Source organism: Dipteris shenzhenensis, chromosome 18 (assembly GCF_047967505.1).
Source record: "Dipteris shenzhenensis isolate YYH24624 ecotype China chromosome 18, Dip_SZ_1.0, whole genome shotgun sequence".
NCBI classification, from domain to species: Eukaryota; Viridiplantae; Streptophyta; class Polypodiopsida; order Gleicheniales; family Dipteridaceae; genus Dipteris; species Dipteris shenzhenensis.
The window spans coordinates 31672541-31691322 of NC_141613.1; positions in this window are offsets into that span (position 1 = coordinate 31672541).

Consider the following 18782-nt stretch of genomic DNA (forward strand, 5'->3'; position numbering starts at 1 on the left):
CAGCCCCCCTCGCCATCTTTGCTTCTCTGCCTCTGTTCAAGCCCCTTTCTCGCTGTCTCCCTCCCCCTCCCCCTCTCCCTCATCGCCATGCTCCCCTTACCCTAAATAATGCCCCTTTGCACATGCTGCTGCCCCTCCCCTCCTGAGCAGCACCTCCATCTCCTCCCTCTGCCTCCCCCCTTGCAACCGTTAGCCTTCAGGAACCCTCACCATCCCTTACCCTCCTCCTCGTCCTCCTCGTCATTCCTCCCCTGAGTTGCTGTAAGCCTTGGTGGTTGGCCTTTGAAACATTATCCACAAGGTGCAAAAGGACTGTAGCAGCAATTGAATCCATTTGGAGCAATTAGCGAAATCAGGTAAAAATTCCTGTTTGTAGCATGACAATGAACAAGCGAAAGACGGAAAGAGCATCCAAAAATCAATGGAAGATGTACATGATCATCTGCAAGAAATTCCAAAGCCACACATACACGAAGGATCATGACTTGCCCAATCTTAAAACAAAAGCTTTCGGTGGATTACAGATTCAACACACGCATTACATTCATTGCTCTTAGATACATTCTACCACACCCTCACCTCCCTCAACCCATCGCCCCGCTTGATGTCACAATGAAAGCACACTTCCGCTTGCCACTTTGCTCCTGTTTCTCCAACAACAAAAACATTCACCAAAAACCAAAAACTCATTCATCGGTTGTGCTGCCTCCTCCACCTTGTACACTCGTTCATGCTCGTGTGCACGCACATATAGGCACACTCAACATGCAGACTTCCACCCTTGCTTTGCCTCCAAGCTAGTGCCACCTCCCTCCAACAACATATGCTTGAAAAACAAGGACTCATTCATTGGCTATGCTAGTGCCTTGCTCACCTTGTACACTTGTTTGTCGAACACAAATAAGGCAAATGGAGAAATGCTGTATTTGGTGAGCCAACATTTGCTTGCTTTTTAGCAGTCCCTCTCCCTCTAATGCTCTATTGCTAAAATTTCTAGTGTTGGTGTGATTGTGTATTGTATATGTGTGCAAGCGGGAAGGATGCATGTGTAGAACACCTGACTATGAAGAGGAGGGAGAGAGAGAGAGCCTCGAGAGGGATCTCCACGGATTAATTTTCTTTCCCTACAGCTTAAGGGGCTTCAATTAAATTCTTCGTGCCCAGGGGTAGATGCCTACTACAGTGGCTTCTAAACTTATGCATGGCCTTTGAACATGAATGTCCAGTAAGTCATTAACTCCTTGATCAAACTCTACATATCTTTAAATCTAAAAATGATGACGTGGTGAGATTTGCTTCTTGGACTCCAACATTCTTATTTGAGTTTTGCCTCATGAATTACATGTGGTCAATGGAATTTTGGCGTTAGGCTTGCTACCCACATATGAACCTCTGTAGACTTTGAGGTATTGATTGTTGTGAGCTGAGCTCACTTGCTCAAAAGACATAGCAACGCCTTTTGATGCATGTTTTTTACTTCAGAATGTATTGGCTCTAGGATAGAGGACATTGTCGTGGAGGAGTTTCCCAACTCTAGATACGAAGGCCACTTCATAAGGTAGATGATAGTGTGGCCATATGTGGGAGACTTGTGATGTTTGTCAAAGGGGAACCTAGAGTAAATCGGTAATGATATGGTGGGAAATGCGCAACATGGGAAAAAGTAATATTTCCCCCTATTTCTAGACTTTCCTATGATGTGGACATCTTTGCATGTCATAAGGTGGAGGCACTCACTCTTTTCCCACAAATACACCAAGGTCAAATGTTGGGGGGAAAGGTGGGAAATTACAACGTGTCACATAGGATGAATTTCCCACAAAACCCCTCCCATGTCATAAGGCTTTAAGAACTGAACCTAGCCTTCACTCTCAATTCTATATCTCCTTCCTTTTGAGAAATGGGGCATCGATTTCATTGGTCCAATCTTCCCTCCATCTTCTTGGAAAACCTACATCTTAAGGGCTATGACTACTTTACTACGTATCTAAGGTAATAGCCACTTTTAGAAATCATGCAATCATGCAATCATGGTCGCGAAATTTGTCATAGACTAGGTGGGTTACTCATTTTGGTGCGCCCAAGGAAATTGTAATGAATCGAGGGACTCACTTCATGCACAAGCTCGTTAAGGAGCTAGTAAAGCAGCTCACCATGGCCTACAACCCAAAAGAAAATAAATAGGTGGAAAGCACAAATCAAGTCCTTGAAACCATCCTCCAAAAGAATGTAGGTTCCCATCCTTGGGATTGGGACCATAACATCCTCATAGGCTAGGCTTTATGGACCTATAACCTCGAATATAAGAAAGGGATTGGATTTGCTCCATACCTTCTAGTCTGTAGGATAGAGTGTGTCCTATCATTGAAATCAAAAGGTAAAATCTTCAATACAAAACACCACTTAATCATCTAGAGATGAAAGAGAATCCACAAGATGACAACAACAAGCAGACTGGGTACAATGTCCTCCCCTTAGATGAGTGGCTCACGCTTCCTCATCTAAGGTATTTATAATATTTCAATAAAGCTTAAGGAGCCAAAATTTCTCTGGCTTCCAAAAATAGGGATTTGCTTTACATAGCCTCTTTGGGCAAAAAAACGATTTATGTCTATTCCAAAAATATTGCTCAAAGTTTACAATATCAAGGAAATGCAAAATTGGCTCATGGCCAAGATGTGCCATGCGAACCTCGATCGATACCCTCACGCTAACTCCAATCCTTGCGATTAGTTCCATCACTTATACTCAAGCACCAAATACATTAGTTATTAACAATCAATTGAATGAATCATCGAATCAACCGATCCCAATATAACCACCCCCCTCAAAGTACAATAATAAAAAACAACACCAATTACACTAGCGACATCAGTATTAACATGGAATCACCCACAATACTGAACATCTAGCATGGCAAATCACAGGCTAGTTAGGCGTCTCGAACTAAACCACACAAAGCATCCACTAGGACCCCTGCTGTGTCCAATGCGTTCCTATGGAATACTTTGCCATAGTCACACTTGACTAAAATAAGATAATATCCATAGTAAGATATATCAGAAATACAGTTTCTGTAACATCCCTCTTGCTTGGATTACAATTGACCTCAGATGTGCGTGTTCAATCATAGGAACTAATGAGGTATGGAAAGCTCAAGAGAAACGCTCAGGCATCCATTGAGCATCATCTCTTGGATGATTCTTAAATTTGAGCAAATATTTGATATAAAAATATCCTTTTCGGGTCGTGATTTGTTGATGATCAACAATGCATTTAGGTTCTAGCATTTCTTCTTCATTAACAATCAATGGAGCCTCTTCATAAATAGGATGTCTAGGTAGAGGTCCCTTGAATGGCTTTAACAGGCTAATGTGAAAGGTGTTATGTTGCTTCCAATGATCTGGTAATTTAAGTCCATATGCAGGATCATTAACTTTCTGAAGCACTTTAAATGGTCCATAAAAATGTGGATCCATTTTGATTGACTTGCCATTCCTCAATGCTCTTCTTCTTTTCTCAATCTGTTAAACAACATAATCACCTTCTTTAAAATTCTAGCTCCTCTAGTGTATTACTCGTGAGCAATTGCAATGGCTTCTTTAACCTCCTTGAGAATATGCTTGACTGCATTGTCGTCAATCATGTGCACTTTTGTTGCGAGAGTCTTCTTCTTTTTTGGACAATCAGTTCAAGATGTGTCCCACTTTGTTACACTTGTAGCACCTTATTTCCTTCTTGTGGAAATTTCCACCATTCAACTTTGAAGGAGAATCTATTTCTAGTGGAACAAAACCAAATTTAGATTTGAAGAAAGGCTTTTTATCAAACTTCCACTTTGTATGGAAGGGTACAGGTTGGTCCAAACTCTTACCTTCTCTTGGCATTCCATTAATCCTCTCACAATTCATGGCAAGTGAAATGGCAGAGTTTAGTGAACGGGGATGGAACATATTGATCTCAGCTCTCAATTTGGATTTTAAACCTGCCACATATTTTCATTATTGATCTCGATCACTCACTTTTTCTAAGGACTGTAACTGAAGCAAGATATGTCAAAACCTATTAGTGATGTAGAGATCATTTCTTTGTCAAATTGTCTAGAAATGTCTCATTGTTGCCTAGCTTTTTCCTTGAAGTGCGCGGGAAGGAAATATTTTTTGATAAGTCTCTGAAAAGACTTCCAGGTGTGTGGTTGTCTTTTCTTGTGCTTAGTGACGTTCCACCAAAGTGCAACACTCTCAACTAAATGATTTGCAGCACATTTAATTTGTCTTTTTTAGAGAATTTCTCCCTTGAAAACTAATAGCCTAATTGACCGATCCAGGACAAGACAGTGCATGCATCTTTTTTTTCCATCAGAAATTTGAAATGTGAAATATTCCTAGTTATCTTACTACCCTTTTTGGAATTCTGTGCTTCATTCTACATCTAGCATGTCTAGAGGCCCCCTTGGTTGCTAAAGAGTTCAAGCAAGAGAAGGTGTGGACTTTGATGAGATCTTCTCTCTGGTTGTGAAGATGACCACACTTACATGCGTACTTGGACTTGTGGTAGTAGAGGATATGGAGCTTATGTAGATGGACATTAAGACAACTTTCTTGCATGGGGATCTGCATGAGGAAATTTACTTGGTACATTTGGAAGTCTTTGAAGAAAAGGGCAGATAGCATTTGGTTTGCAAGCTGAAAAAGAGTCTCTAAGACCTTAAGCAAGCGCCTAGAGAATGGTATTAGAAGTTTGATGCTTTCATTCAATCCTAAGGTTTCAGAAGAAGTGAGATTGATCACTGTCTCTACACTAAAAGGACTATGGATAATATCTTGATACTCCTAGCACTTTATGTGGATGATATGCTATTGGCTAGCAAGAACAATTATGAGCTAGCTGCATTGAAGGCCAAGTTGTATGAGGCCTTTGACACAAAGGATTTGGGACCTAAAGGTCATATTCTTGGTATGCGCATCAGGTGTGACCGAAGTAGGAAACTCCTTTGGCTTTCACAGAAGGAGTATGTTACAAAAGTGTTGCAGCATTTCAATATGGAGGAGGGGAAGGAAGGAAGTACTCCATTGCCTCCATATCTGAAACCAAGTCAAGCAGATAGTCCCAAATCAAATGAGGAGAGGGTTAACTGAGTCAGGCAAATAGTCCTAAATTAGATAAGGAGAGGGCCATGGTTCCTTATGCATCAGCAGTTGGGAGTCTTATGTATGCTATGATAGCTACTAGATCGGACAGTGCATTTGCAGTGGGAGTTGTTAGCAGATATATGGCTAATCTAGGAAAGAGGCATTGGGAGGCAATCAAATGCATCATGAGGTACATGAAGGGTACCAAGGAGATCTACATCTGCTTTGATAGAGGAGAGATGCATGTACTTGGGTACACAGATTCAAACTATGCAGGGCATGGGGATAGTAGGAAATCCACTTCTGGTTATGTGTATATCCTCTGATTGATCTCCCTGAAAGGAGCATTGGACTTTATGTGGGAGGCTGTGGGGGTTACAAGCCACTGTGCCTTAAGCCCGGTTATGTACAATACTCAAATGCACATATAGATATATGGATGACACAGAGGATTAGCATGTTCTGCACCCACCAAAACTTGTGTGGCTCTCTCTTCTAGCTCCCCCTCTCTCTCACCTTCTTTTGTTCTGCTTCCATTGTTGAGATCTCTCACCCTATCCTATGAATCAAAAGTATACGATGATTGTAAGAGAAGAAATGCAAAAGCTAATCGGCATAGGATTCATCTACTAGATCGAGCATACGAGCTGGGTATCCACCATTGTCATAGTGCTAAAAAAGAATGGTAAGATATGAGCATGCATAGATCTCAAAAAGGTAAATGCCGCAACTCAAAAGGACCACTACCCACTACCTTTACGCAACATGTTCTAAAGAGAGTCATTGGAAAGGAAACTTATAGCTTCTTAGATGGATTCTTTGGATATAATAAAGCATCCATAGCACCAAAGGACCAACAAAAATTTGCATTTGCCATGGAATGGGGAGTTTATGCTTCCAAGGTGATGCTCATGGGGCTCACCAATGCTCTTGTAACATTTCAAAGACTAATGATCACCAAAGAATATCTGAGGGATTTCTTAGAGGTATTTTTAGATGAATTGTGTGTCCATTCCAAGTGGGATGATCATCTTAAATATCTATGATGATGACTTATTTTTAAAGGTATCGCCTCTATCGAACCTCTCTCAATCAATTCAAATGTCAGTTTTGGGTTAAACACAGGGTCATACTCAGATATGTTGTGTCCAAGAACGGGATCTCCACAGATTATAATAAAATCAAGCTCATCCTAGAGCTACCCCCCTTACTAATGCAAAGGGGATCTAGAGATTTACTGGCCATATGGGTTATTATCATAGATTTATCTACAACTATGCCGAGCGCTCGCCCTTTGTGATCATTTTCCACTAGACAAAAGAGTGCCAAATCTCATATGAAAACCTCAAGCTTGTTTTGGCTTTGCGAGCACCTAACTGGGACTTGATATTTAATGTACACATTGATGCCTCTAAGTTTGCAATAGGGTGTGTGTTGGCACAACCAGGCGAGTTTAATTTAGATTACCCAATATATTTTGCATGCCACTAATTGAACGACGTAGAAATGAACTATAGCATGACTGAGTGGGAAGGTCTTGTCATGGTGTACGCTATAAAAAATTTTAGGCATTACTTGTTGGCTAGCAAGTTTGTCTTCTTTGTAGATTACCATGCTCTCCTCTATCTAGTCAATAAACCATGTATACTGGACCCATCACGGTGGTTGACCACATGTCTTGTATTCCCAATGGAGAACCGACAATAGGAGTGGAAGATAATCTTCCAAATTCCCGCTATTTCTTGTGGATCTAATTTCGAAATGGGCTCAAGAATTGGACACCTTTAAGCCAATGTATCCCCTCAAGACAAAGCCCTCAATAGGGATAGGTCTAAGAAGCTTATTAAGGTGTGGCTCCATATCAATTGATAGCCGACCAACTCTATCAACTGGGGAAGGATGGCATAACGTGACGTTGTGTTTGTGAGGATGAATTTATAGAAGTCTTGTACAAAGCCCATTCGGGTATCGCAGCAGTTGGTCATTTTGCTAGAGAGATTACGGCTCGCAAGGTGCTGCAAAAGCAGGATTATGGTGGCCCACGCTCTTTGCGGATGTTGCAAAATTTATTAAGCATTGTGATCCTTGCCACCGAGTCTCCACACCCTATAACCAAGATTATATGCCTCTAACAGGGATCCTTACAAATCAACCATTTGAGAAATGGGGTATTGACTTTGTGGGACCAATTAGTCTAGTAGCTAAAGGGACTGAGGGATGATATATTATCGTGGCCACATACTATTTTACAAGATGGGCAAAAGCCAAGGCTAGTAGGAAGGCGGATGCGAGGATGACCACTAAGTTCCCGCACGATAACATAATATCATGATTTGGCCTCCCACTAGAAATTGGGAGTGATCTTAAGGGACACACTTTGTTAACGATACAATTCGCATTTTAATGAGCGAGTTTCTCAGCATCCACAAGAAATACATACCTTACTACCCGCGAGCCAATGGACAAATCGAGAGATTGAATAAGACATTGTGCCACACAATAACATGCACGATGGAGGCCAGCCATAATGACTTGGAGCATAAACTTACCGCAGCACTTTGGGCATATCAGACGGCATATAAGGTCGCTACCAAACTGCACACACTTTAGCCTAGCGTTTGGGGTGAAACTAGTCATGCTTATGGAATTCATAGTCCCAAGCCTCAGAGTTGCAATTAGTGTTAACTTATCAGATGAGGCAATTCCATAAAGGCTAATAGTTGGAAAGCTTGATGAGACAAGGATAAGAGTGGCATATGGCATTGTGGTCGAAAACTCCGCCGCAAGTAGTGGCTCAACTACAACCTCCAGAATAAAGACCTCAAAGAAGGAGACCTTGCGTTACTATATAGCATAAGGAATACAAAGCTTAAGTTGAAATATCATGGTATGGGTCCATACAGAGTTGTGAAAATCACACCACAAGGGTCATGCCAAATCGCAACCCTTGATGGAGTAGAGATGGATGGTTACATCAATGGCAGCAAGCTCAAATGCTATTATGGTCCCTTAACGCTCAAAACACTATAGGCCATCCATTAATAAAAGAGAGGTTGTGCGCATGAAGCAACAAACCAAAGCAAAAAACTTAGGGCTAGTGACAATTTGCAAAGTATCCATGGTGGAAGGGTTAAACCCCATCGATGATCTCACTATTGCTTTGGCTAGGGTACAGGTGGACTTTCAACTATGTAGGGAGACTATTTGCTTCGTAAAAACCTTAGAGGACCCAAGGATGAGTCATAACCTGATATCCTATAAAGTGTGCACCCAGCTCCAGACATCTGAGGTAATACTCGAACCCACTCCTTTCATGGTAGATGCACTAAATGGACAGATCTTGCCCACAATAGGTTGTGTGGAAATGCCCATATCGGTAAATAACCATAGTGTGGGTAGTATATGCTATGTTATGTGTGCAGGTGCTATGGATGAATAGGTAACTCTCAAAAGAACTTGGTGCTGGAAAGTTAATTGCCAAATCGATTGGTGGGAATGCACCTCGACATTCGTAAACGATGGCCGCACCTCAGTCATTTCAATCGGTATAGGGACATTGAGCTGGTGCTTTGTGTGATCCATAAGACCAGCAAAGTGCCAATCTCAATCCACAAGATGGCCCCAAGTCCCTTATACACAACGGAATCTTCCCCATCCACTTCTGGCAACACCCCAATGGCACCCATATTGTCACATGATGACTCCCTTGTTGCAACACCAAAAGACAGACGGACCAACAGCAAAGACGACCACATTGATGGCTCCTACACGAAAAGAGAAAGGACCTTGCTGGGTTTCAAAAGGTACACCTTTAGCTTCAACTCTTCAGCCGAGGCAAGGTCAGAGTCATTGTGCAGCTTTTCTTTCCCCTTTACTCCCTACACTAATGGGAGTATAGACTATTAGGCCAAAGAAATATCAAGAAAGAGGATGCAAGACAATAGGTCAAAGACATAAGTACCAGTCTAGCTGGATCCTTAAGTGGTTTGCTATAGGCTCGAGGCTTCTATGATAGCAACGACTACATTTGGGTGCCTAAGGTACTATCTATAACCACTTCGCCTCCTTGTAAGTTTCCTACTGATATCAAGTAGCCTTCGACATCATTCACGGGCAAGACAAGGGTAGTATCACAAGAATCTGTGTATAAGAAGGAGGTAGCTCCACAAGAACCTACTGCTAGTACCTCAGGGAAAAATATCACTAAGACAAAACCACAAGCAATCCCCTTCTACCCGAATTGCTTATGTTATAAGAAAAGACCGTAAGAACCTGTTCCTAGAAAAGGGACAACCACATAAGAACCCGTTGCATTAAAAGGAAAATGTGAGGCCCGATGGGTCCCCAATTGCCAAACATTGAGGACAGCCTACGCTTCCACCTCAACATCTGCCATGAGCACGGTAGTCACACAAGAACCTGCTCCAAAAAATGGAGAAGCCCCATAAGGACCTACCCTCGCTACCATGCCATAGGTACTAGCACTAGGCACCAACATTTCCACAAGTGCCACAGTGGATCAAGAAGTTCCTCAAGTCTATGCAAACCTACAAGCCGTACTATTACCAATCGATGACGGTGCCCAAATTACAAGATTCAACACTAATGAGTTGATGACACTATGCGTGCATAATTCCAAGGCGCATCTCTCCACTCTGTTCATAGGTGTTCTCAGCAAGTACACAGTTTGGAAATAAGCTAGGTACACCAAATCATAGCACTCTTGATTTCATTGTTCATACATTGAGTCTAGGTGAGAATAGGCAGTTTTGCAACAAAGGTGAAAATCAGGGGTCTCCAAGTCTAGTCTATCCTTAGGTGAAAATAACACCACTCCATCAACTTGTGGTTTGCTCTATGGATGTTAGTTCAGTATTGATACAATTACATTATTAGGGTCTATGATTTTGCATGAATTCCATTCCTAGGGTCCCTAGGTCAGTGTGCACATTCCAAGTTAGCATAACTATAATGTCCATACTCATTGTCAAAGTGTCAACTTAACTCCACATGCACTCACAATCACCTAGGTGAAGTCCAAGAAGGTCATCATGTCAGTCCAATTGCAAAACAGGTACATAAAATCAAGTTGTTTCTTTAAAGCTAATGTAGCGAGACTGCTAACGCAATGAGATTGCTAATGCACCAATTGCCTTAGTTGTCGCTGCGATATGCCTAATGCAATGATTCTGCATTAATAATGCTGACCCACTTCTAGATAACGCTAGTCGCTACTTTAATGCTCATGTGACGACTCCATAACGTGATGACTCCTCTTTAAGGCTAACATTGACTCGCTATGCTGATAATGCCTACTCGTTGTGCTAATAACGTCGATAATGCAATCGCTGCACTAATAGTGCCAGCATTGTGTTAAGGTTAATGCTGACCCGTTGCATTACCAAGGCCACTATATAAGGAGGCAGCCTCATTCTGCAGATCCACACTTGGCATTTTACCAAAACTCGACTAAAATTTTCATTACAATTCTACACCATTCGTACACCCTCCGAACTGAATCCCACTCACACTCTCATTGATGTTAGCCTCGTCTTCATGCTCTAATACTGCCAAAGACCTCTTCTCTGACTGTTGCTGCAGTTAACGAACTCTATCCTAGCAAACAAGGTGTCTTTTGCCTTCCCACCCTCTACCACTCCTGCTTCTTGCATGCTCTCCATTCTGCTTTCATCTCAAATGGAGCCTGAGCCCTCTGCACAGTAGGCCAATGAGCCCAAGCCTTCTGCAGAACAATCCACCACTAGACCACTCAGGAAACTCATGATTATAGACATAGAAGACATTCAGAATTACTCTGAACACAACATGCAAGTCACATGCTTCTCCCCGCTCAGACCCAAATGGTTGGAAAGAATACAGGGGTTGGTCATCCACTCACAATTCAAGTGCAATGTAAAGGATTTCTAATTGTATTAACCATAATGCGATAGCTTACCAGATGCACTTCAGGGCCTGGAAGTGGTTCCATATATTTAGGCAATGGGCATGCACACAGTTGTGGATAGATTTCCCTGCCACTTGAACCTATGACAAGTGGTTCATTTTGTTGACAAATACAACTCCTCTTCTAGCTCCGCCAGATGGCTCCATGCGGATGGAGAATCTTATTTTAATCTTTTTACAATAGCAATAGTCCGCCTGGCATGTGGTCTCCCTCACGTCTTGAAGCCCTATGCAACACTTCGATGAATGGATGAATGGCTTTAAGGAGTGGTTGAATACAATACAAAGATTCATAGGGGTGGGATCCCTATCAGCTTGATCCAAAAGTAGCCACACCACTAAGGTAGCTTGGGTAGTAACCCTCCTAGCACAAATTTAGCACATTGAGCATCCCAGCGATTTTGCCGAATTTGCTAGTGTGCTTCCATAAGCCGAAAGAGACAAACTAGGTGGATCACTTCTACAAAGAGATAGTGGCAACCCTATGTTTATAATGCCAATTATCCATTCTCTTTCAAATGATCTAGTTCTAGAGGGATACGGAGACACCGCTAAAGGCAGCAGTGCCTTGCTCTCGGCGCTAGCTCAACAGTCTACCCCCACGAAGTCATCGCCAAAAAAGAGACGAGAAGAGCAAATCAAGAGGCAAGCAAAAGAAGAAGCGGAAGCCAAAAGAAAGCATGACCAGGAAGCTCTCCCATAGCACCAATAGGCTGATGAGCTCAAGAGATAGCAAGAAGAAGAGGCTCACAAGAGGGAAGCAGAGGCCGTGGAAAAGCTCCACCAAGAATACGCCCTTAAGAGCCAATCTAGAAGGGTGATAATATTATTGACTTGGCCTAGGAGCCAAATGGATAGAGCCCTTCTTAGAGGTGTCGAGCCCAAAATTTGACCTAGGAGTAGGTCAAGGAAGCTGCAGAGCCAGGCACAACAAACATAGGGACAAGGTTAACAACAGGAACAATTCAGTCTCGCCAACTAAATGCCTATCAAGCAATCGAATATCCATCAAACATTGTACCTCTGACACATCAAAGGGCTACGCAAGGCCTATGCACACGAGGACAGAAAGGCCTCACAAAAGGAGCTGGTCTTCATGGAGTCACTCATAGCCATGGCGGTAGCAACACATCAAATGCTAGCAAGGAGACAAAAGTTTACAGCCCAACAACAACAATACACATGGGCACATGAGGAGAAGTTGGCCTTAGAAGCAAGGGTGGCACAATAGGCCCAATAAATCAAGCAGCTACACACTCATTTAATAGAGGCAGCAACCGATTATCAGCCTCCAAGCAGATCACCAGATGGCCTGTGCATCTACCCCTCCTTAGCAAGACCTCGACAACCTCCATGTGTAGCTATTGAGTGCTTCCACGCGTGCACATTCTCACTATGTTTCACTCATCGCACAATTGAGGACACCTTCAACTATTTCTTCCACACCATCTCTACTGCTACCATCCAACAAGATATCAATTTTGAGCACTCACTCACCGCCCATGACTTAGAAACACTTCTCCACCAAAATAATATTCGGGCTCATCCACTAATTACTATGGCATATTTTCATGAGGACATAGTCCTCTAGGATGACGCCAATATTCTTGCACCCTATTACCACCCCATTGCATATAACTTCATGTCGTCTCGATATGAGTCATCCAAGATTCCTCCTTTTTTCCCAACGAAAGCCCCATGCTTGACTTGCTTAAGCCCAATGACTACAGGACCTACCTTGCAACCCAAATATATTAGAAAGAATCCTATAATGGTTGCAAGTGTATGGCCACGAGGATGCAAACTTTGCATTCAATCGCCCTTTTGCTAATAACAGGCGAGTGATATCCCCCTACCGGCATAATTGTCCTATATATCAATGCCACTACGTGAAGTAGATGTCGATACTGCATGGACTCTCTTTAATGCTGCTCCCCAACCACCACTGCCTTCTAGCCCTGGCACAACACCTAGTCATGACCCCACCACTGGTGCCATTGATCCATCACAACCCTCCACATCACATCACACCACAACATATCCCACCACAGACACGCAATAGTAGTCGCTCAAGTCGGAGGGTCTTGAAGACATGGGTACCAACACTTAATACAAAATTCTTAAACCCATGATCTTCTCAGATGTTGAACGTCCATATGAGGAGGAAGAATAGGAGGACGCTGTTACATCTTTCAAGGTTGTTGAGGACATAGTAGATGTCAATAGATGGAAGGGTAAGCTCCAAAGCCTCCACCTCATCAGAAAGGATATCATGGAAGTGTGAGCCCTCATACAAATGATCCAAAGAAGCTTTCGAAAATGGAGGGAGAATCCCAGAATGACAAAAGGAGACTATAGAAGGCCATACCATACTAAATTGCCGACTACCAATGCAAAAGCAAGCCTTCAACCTCAATGGCGCATTCCCTTTTTGAAACATGAAGCTTTTTGGAGAACATATTGTTTTGTCAGCGTTGATCGATGTGTCAACCCCACTTATATGCCTCTACATCGAAGATGGAGTTGGCCAAATTTTGAGAAGATACGAGCTTTGGATTCCAATATTGCATATAACTTCCCTAAGTTTGATTTTTCGAAAGTGGGATCTGCTTATGCCCTAGCCATGCAAATGGAGGAGTTTAATACTACCTTCGCTTTGGTTCCAGATCTAGCAGTCATGGCCACGATGCTTTTTTGTTGGTGCTCATCATTTTGTTAAGGGACAATCCTACGCTTGAGCCACTGGCAGAGGAAAATCATCAATGGCTCTGCTTCAAATGTGTTCAACTTGAACACCGGACTCCTATTTTCTCAAATTATGCGGCTTTAATACGTGTTCAAAATCTTCATGGTCACCATATCCAGAGCTTTGAAGATATGTTCAAAACACACTTTGGGGCTATTTGACAGGCATCTTATCATGAACAATGCCCTCAAATCAGATATCATGCACCGCACACAATCCAAGGGCCGGATTGTGAACAGAAAGGGGGGCATGTTAACCGCAATAGTTAACAGTTCATGCAAGCGCCAAGCGATTGTAATGATAAAGTGGAGAAGTAGGAGAGGATGTGAGAAAGGCTAGATGCCATTTGCCTTGGAGCCGTATGGGCCCAAGTGCTTGTAAAAAGAGAGTGAGAGAGGTGAAAGAAAGTACAAGGGTTAGCCCTCCCTTCAAAAGGTGGATTGTATAAAAGACCAGAAGTTTGACTTTGGTCTTCATTGTGTACTTGCAAACTTTTCAAATACAAGCTCTCTCTCTTGTGAGTGAGGCTTCTTGCTTTCCATTGTGTGTTGGTGATTTCCACTCCTCCCCCTTCCCTCTCCCCTTTCCTTCCACATCCCCTCTCCTCTTACCTTCCCCTTTTCTCTTCCCCTTCCCTCTTCATTCTTGTGGGACCACATTGACACAATCTGGTAGACACTTGAGTCACACAAGTGTTAGGCTTGTGTATGCAAAGCTCTCACAAGGAGTTTCTTGGGAGAGTCTTCGTCGGCATTCCTCCAAGATCCCTACAACACGTGTAAAAATAAATTAAAAAATTATTTCCTTATAATTTAAAAGCCCTTGATGTAGTCAAAGCATTCTTTGACTTCATAGAGAGAGAACTATTTTAAAATCTGTGGTTGCCGTGGAGAAATTGTGACTCCATATAAAGTCTGCAGATGGTCGTCATGAACGCGTAGAAGTTCAAAGTGGCTTATTGCAAATGAGGCGCATAGGATTATTAAGTGGCCGCCAGTGGATGGCCGTGCTGATGAACTACAGTCTGCAAGAAGAAACTTGCAATAGGGACACATGGGATTTTGAAGCTTCTAGCATAAAGTTAAGGACGACCAATAGAGTGCACGATTAAATGCAAGGTGGACTGGCAGAGGCACATCATACATGATAGAATACTGGCACACAGTTTAGTAAACATGCTTGGGCAAATGTGCTAATGGAGGCTGCACAAACAGAGAAGGAAAAGACCAAAGGACGCACGGGCCGAGATTCAAAGAGAGCCAGAGGTTGAGAGACGTGCACACAGTCGTACAGGGCATGCGGATCAAGACTCGGACTCACTGATTCAAGAGCAGACAATGAGAGCGGATGAGAGTTAATAGGGGCGGTTGGCTGCTACACGTGGCAGAGTAGCCTGTAAGCAATGTCAACTTTGATTCGGTGCCCGAGGCAGAGAAGCTAAAATGACAGCGGGCTATTGGACTATTGCAAGCTTTAATTCCAGGTTCACAAAGTTTACAACCAACACAAGCGATGCCTTGGCAGATTAAATGAGGCAGATATGACGCACTCATGCTCTATTGCATGCATAATTACTGTAGGTAGCCTCCCTTTTAGTTCACGACCACGGTGTGAATTGCAGAAGGGGAAATTTTCTTGGTCCACCCTCTACCAGATAGAAAACTCTTTCAAATTGTACCACCAATGCCTTCTTGAAATCCACACGAGAGAGTTGTCACTTTCTTGATCTTTCCAACAAGCCGTGAAGCATAGCCTGGGCTCTGATACCCACTGAAAGAAAACTTAAAATCTTCAACACAAAACACCACTTAATCAATTGGAGATGAAAGAGAACTCGATAGTGACAAACAAACTTGGTGCAATCTCTCCCCCCTAGATGAGTGGCTTATGCTTCCTTATCTAGGGTATTTATAAGATTTCAATAAAGCTTACGGAGCCAAAATTATCCCCCTCTTCCAAAAATAGGGATTTGCTTTACATAGTCTCTTTGGGCCAAAAAATGATTTATGTCTGCTCCAAAAATATTACCCAAAGTTTACAACATCAAGGAAATACAAAACTGGCCCATGGCCGTATAAGATGCACCATGCGACACCTCAATCGGTACCCTTGCATTAACTCCAATCCTCGCCATTAGTTCCATCACCTGTACTCAAGCTGCGAAATACATTAGTTATTAACAATTAATTGAATAAATCATCGAATCAATTGATCCCAATATAACCACGCTCAAAGTACAATAATCAAGCACAACACCAATAACACTAGCAATATCAGTATTAACATGGAATCACCGACAATACTAACCATCTAGCATGGCAAATCACAGCCTAGTTAGGCGTCCCTAACTAAACCACACAAAGCATCCACTAGGACACCCGCCACGTCCGATGCACTTCTATGGAATACTTTGCCATAGTCAAAGAAAATAAAATAATATCCATAGCAAGAAATATCAAATATACAATTTCTGTAGCACCTATAGACACATCTAGATTCCAGCTCTTCGAATGGCCCTTCAACACAACCTAGGAGAATCAAATGAACTAGGTCAAAGACTTTACTAGATCTCAGTCCTAGGTGAGTAAAGGAAATCTACATGCTTGGTTGCATGGGCCTAGAATTTCATGCCATTGCCTTTTGGTTCAAGAAAGGGGACTTAGTTCTTTTTGTTGACTCCTTTGAATTAGACAATGCATCATGTTACTCTAATTTTTCTTTCTATTTATGAGTGTTGTTATGTTCATTATTGTTTTTCCTCAATATTTATAGGCATGGTGCACCTATGCAAAAAGCAAGGATTTCACATAAGATTCTTATTTTGTGCTAATTTTTTGATAGTGACAAAGCACATCGTTACCTTTTCAGATTATGCATCCCAGGGATCTCGAAAGAAGGGATTAATCAATACCAATTGGCTCACAAAGAAATGAAATATCATACCTAAGCCAAGACTACAACACTAACATGGCAGAATGGAAATCTCTCAAATCTAGATTATACCTAACATCTCGAATTGGGCTTTCAAGATTAAAAATGTTGGGGGATTCCATGTTGATCATGTACCAGGTCCAAAAGGAATATCAAGTTCTCAATTAGATCGTGGACTTGACCTCAAAGCTCCTTGCTAGTTTCCATTATGTACATATTGTGTACATTAAGCATGAAAAGAAGGCCACAGTTGACCACTTAGCATCGCACACATACCTTGGACCCATCTTAAAGGGCATTCAACCCGTGATACCATATAATTTTAAGAATTTTATCATCATGTAGTTTATGACTCACCTCAAGGAATAGTTTATCTTTGTCTAAAGAATGTGGCTAACATCCTACTACAACTAGCCAAATTGAACATGAAGCTGTACTTCAAGGTTCTCCACAAGCTCAAACCAATGAAGGATTTTTGGAGGCTCTTGTCTTGAGGAAACCCTTTTCCCAACATCTCACCATGGCCCTATGAATGCTCACCTATCTATACTAGTCTAAGGAAAAGAGTAGATTGCTTGCACAATCAAGAATGGCCTAGAAATAGGATTGCATGTTGCCAAAAAAGAACTTGCATTCGTGGTGAGGTGCTTGTAGGATGTTTTTTTTTTGGGCATATACGCTAATCTTGCCTTGCAAATACTAAGGACCAAAGCCCAAAGGATGAAGAAAAATTTGGGCTTCGAAGCTCGAGGGTGAACTTGTTGGTCAAGAGTTGTTGGATGTCGGCACAAAAAGTGCGACCCACACAAACAAACGATCTAGAAAAGTTAGGCATTCAAACTGAAACTGGCCCCTAAAAAGTCCACTATATAGAATTTAGACACCACCCAAAGCTTGGGATGTTATCCTCAATTTTAATGATTTAGGCTATCCTTCCTGAATTTTGTCCTGTTATATTTAACACTCCCATGGGATGCCCTTGCTTTCCTTATGGCTATTGAGAAAGTCAATGAAGTTAATGCATGAGGAAACAAGAAACAGAAAAGAGCAAGAAATGTGGTGATTTGAGGCATCCCACATGAAGATGGGGAAGCCCCCATGGACTTCACAATGGTCATGCAAGACATTTTTAACACCAAATTCTCTATGCCAAGGGCCATTGTGTATGGGGCATCCAAACTAGGGAGGAGGGTTCAAGGATGGGAAAGGAAGAGGTATTGTATGTACCCTGCTAGATAAGTAGAAATATTTCATCATTCTACACTCCAGCCAGGTTTACCTGCACTACACCTCTTACCACTATGTTGGTGAGAACCACACACCAAAGCAACAAGAAGAAAGGGGGAAGCAAATGGTAGAGTATAAAATGTTTGTCTCCTGCATGGAGAGACACAATCAATGGGATCAAATATTTGGTTAAGATTGTGTTTTGGAATAGTAGGGGTAATCCATAAAGGGGTGGGGTTAGACTGTAACCAAGTTGATGATGTTATCTTCAAGGGAACATGATGCATGCTACATCTTAGACATTGAAGTCTATGATGTCCACTCCTCAGCAAAACACATAGTGGAGAAGATTACTTAAGATCAACTGCAATGAATTAGATGCTAGTTGGGATGGGAAATCAACTCATGGTAATGTTGATGTACATCACATCAACATGCTCTTATCAAGATGTTGCATAGTAGACATATGCTAGTAATGAACGGCATGACAGCATGGCTAGGTCCAAGGGATTTCACATGCACTACAAGATCAAGAGGAAAAGTGTAGTGAATTATGCCCTCATCCATCAGATTGACATATCAAGGATTATATCCTTTGATGTTGAACCCCTCAAAATCAACTTAGACCATCGATCTCTAGCTAGCATGCAATATGTGTTAGCTATTAAAGACAATGAAATTGTATATTGCAGGCATTAGATTGCATGCGAGTATTATATGACCACGAGATGTTGGAGTATACTAAAATAACAAAGAGACTCACAATGGCAACACAATACCAG